Genomic DNA, 3,053 nt, shown 5'->3' on the forward strand with positions numbered 1-3,053 from the left:
TGAACTTATTATCGTCTTAATTATCTAGAGTAGTTTTATACAATTGTGTGATTTTATGGAAAATGGGTTTAAATGGTAAATTGCTATGTTTTAAGAGAAATTGTGATTTTATAAAATAATTTTATAAATTTTCTGGAAAATCGAATATTGGTTTTGAGAATAGAGTAATTGGAGACTGCCTGTTTGTGTTGTAAATTTATGGTTTTAAATGGAATGGCTTATGACAATATATGAGCATGAATGGTTAAACTGATTTTGGTGTTAAAATTATTTGTACTGAGTATTCAGTCTTGAAATGTCAAACCCTGCTTTGTAAAATAATTATAATGTCATTCACATGCTCGATAGAATGTTTGTATATTTAGGAAGTTCGAAAAATCGTTAAAAGACGATATTGCCCCTAATGGTATCATTAAGTCGATTAAGCCTCGAACTAGTTCAAATAGAAATTTTAAGGTGAAATTAAGAGTTTCACAGTTCAGGGATGACTCAAAATGGTAATTAGGAGTTCGAGAATCAATTCGGAGTCAAACCGGAATTTTCACTATCTAGGGGTAAAATTGTAATTTTTCCACTTACGGACAAAATATGAGATTTTGAGAGAATTTAGATCACATTTGACAATTGGAGAATGGTATGAGTATAAGGGATGAAAAATATGTCTATGGGCAATTTTTCAGTTTTTGGGGCAAAAATGTAATTTTTGATTTTTACGGGGGCAAAAGTATAAATTTCAAAAATTACTTCACCAAGACTTTGGATAAGTTTGAGAATTTTATCTAAGTTATGGATATTTTAAGGAATAATGTGTGGTGGAGATTTAAAGCTTAAAAGATAAGAATTTTAAAAATGGACCAATAATGTAGTGACATGTGGCAAGTTTAGATTATTATATTATTTAACTATAAAAATCAGCCCACACCACCATTTTCTCTTCATTATGGCCGGCCATAGCAAGAAAACAAAGGGGAAAAGAAAAACAAAAACCTAGGGGGAGAAATTCAAGGAAAATTTGGTGAAAATTCAAGGAAACAAGTGACAAAAGGTAAAATTTCTTGATTTTGACTTGTGCTTTACCTTTCCCATGCATTTCCCATGGTTGAATCATGTGATTTGAGGATGAATTCAATTCTGGAAAAATGGGTTAGGAGAGAGAAACTTGTTAGATTAATTTGATTTTAAATTATGTTAGTGTTTTAAGTTAGTTTAGCATATTTAGGAACAAAACAACAAGAAAAGAATTTATTTTCCTCCATTACCATTATTGGCCGAATTTTCTAGGGGAATATTGGCTGATGATCTTGATGTTTATTTGAGGAATTATGATGAATAATGATGAATTATGAGTTTAGAAAAATAATGGGAATTTTCGGAGTAAAAATATGAATTTTTACCCATTAGGGGTATTTTCGTAATTTGCTATCGGGACTGATAATTTGCACCACACTGAGGGACATTAAGTCAATTTGGGTGCAATTGAGGTATAGAAACTGAAAAAAATTAATTTGAGATTAAATTGGACGCGTTAGTAATTTAATCGGGTAATAGGCCGAATTAGGTTAGCACCGCATTTAAGCGGTAGTCGGATAAGTTGCATGTCATATCATGCATATATACCGAGCCTGAATTGATTTTATAATGGTCAAGCATTGATGTGGTGAATTATGTATTGTACATTGTGGATAGGTGGTGAGCAAATTACACTGGTAAAAGTACAGAAATTGTGCTTGAAGACTGGGATTAGGAGTACATCGACTCCTAAAACTGTGAGTGGACAATTTATCGTCTTAAATATCTAGAGTAATTATACTTGTTTGATCTTTTATTGAATGGTGAATTTAAATTATAAAATATTATGTTTTCCAATTAAAATGTTTTTTAATAAAAATGAGATTTATACTGGTTTTAAAATCAAATATTGTTTTAGGAAAATTGAGTATATGGAGACTGTGTTGAAATTTATGATTTTATATGTTATTGAAATTGTGGCTTATGACACTATGGTAGCATGATGGCTAAATTTTTGGGGTTGGCATGAAATATATGAATAGTTTTGGATTGGTCTCGATAGACTGGATTACATTTTATTCGCCATATTATGCTACTGGAATTTTTATGGGTCTGGTGGTATATTAAACGGTCACTGCAGTGGTGGGGGTTTTCGTGGACTGCCTATGAGAGGGGCACGGTAACTCAATTATATATTTACCTCCGAGGGGAGATGTTGGGTGAAGTATCTCCTGAGGTATGATTTGAGTGCACCTCACGTTCGGGCCACCACGTGAGAGTGAGACTCAGCCAACGCCAAGGAACGGCTGTGTGTTAGATGTAAAAACATGTTTACGGGTATGGGTCATTGAACAGCCTTGGCGGTCTCAGTGGGATACCTTGACGAAGGTACCCGCGAGAATGATATTGGCAGGGGCCAAGTTTAAGAAATTCATAAGTCGGGGAAATTTTGATGAAAAGAAATTATTTGGTATAGATTGAAACGAATTTCGTGTTATGAACATTATTGAGATATAACGTTTTTATATTGTCTCCATCTACTCGGCTTTAGAGGCTTTTGATGGTAATTGTTTACTCACTGGGATTATTTAATCTCACTCATCTTCCTATCCATTTTTCAGGCTCAGGACAGTTTGTTGATAGTTGATTAAAACGAGAATTAATCTCGGAGTTGCATCATAGGAAGTAAGGGTTGGTAGCTCTACACCTTCTTGGTTAGTTGGGGGCCCACGTGTCACTGTAAATGAAATTTTATACTTTAATTATCTTTATTACTATATGAATAAATTTGTTTTACTCTTACGCTACAAAAGTTATTTTAGGAAGACTTTGAAAATATTGTGTTTTAAGAAAATAGAATATTTTATTTAATGTTTTTATTATATTCAAATAGCTATAATTTTACTTTAAACGAATGTTTTAGACTTCAAAATTTAATTTAATTCATGAAATATGTGTTTCCACTTACATATTACATTTTTTCGGATTTCGAAATTTCAAAAAAAAAATTGACGAAAATGCCCCTGTGAGCTAGAAAATAATAT

The 3,053-nt window shown here is 32.2% G+C and overlaps 1 long non-coding RNA gene across 1 annotated transcript; it reads left to right on the forward strand.

Annotated features, from left to right (window-relative positions):
* The first annotated feature begins 942 nt into the window (after positions 1–942).
* On the forward strand, positions 943–2,716 carry LOC148761852 (uncharacterized). Its single transcript, XR_016027325.1, has 3 exons — positions 943–1,045; positions 1,687–1,766; positions 2,631–2,716. It is a non-coding gene; the product is annotated as an uncharacterized LOC148761852 (long non-coding RNA).
* The last annotated feature ends 337 nt before the right edge of the window (positions 2,717–3,053 follow it).

The sequence above is a fragment of the Theobroma cacao genome, chromosome 7 (genome assembly GCF_053813885.1).
Source record: "Theobroma cacao isolate CCN51 chromosome 7, ASM5381388v1, whole genome shotgun sequence".
Lineage (NCBI taxonomy): Eukaryota > Viridiplantae > Streptophyta > Magnoliopsida > Malvales > Malvaceae > Theobroma > Theobroma cacao.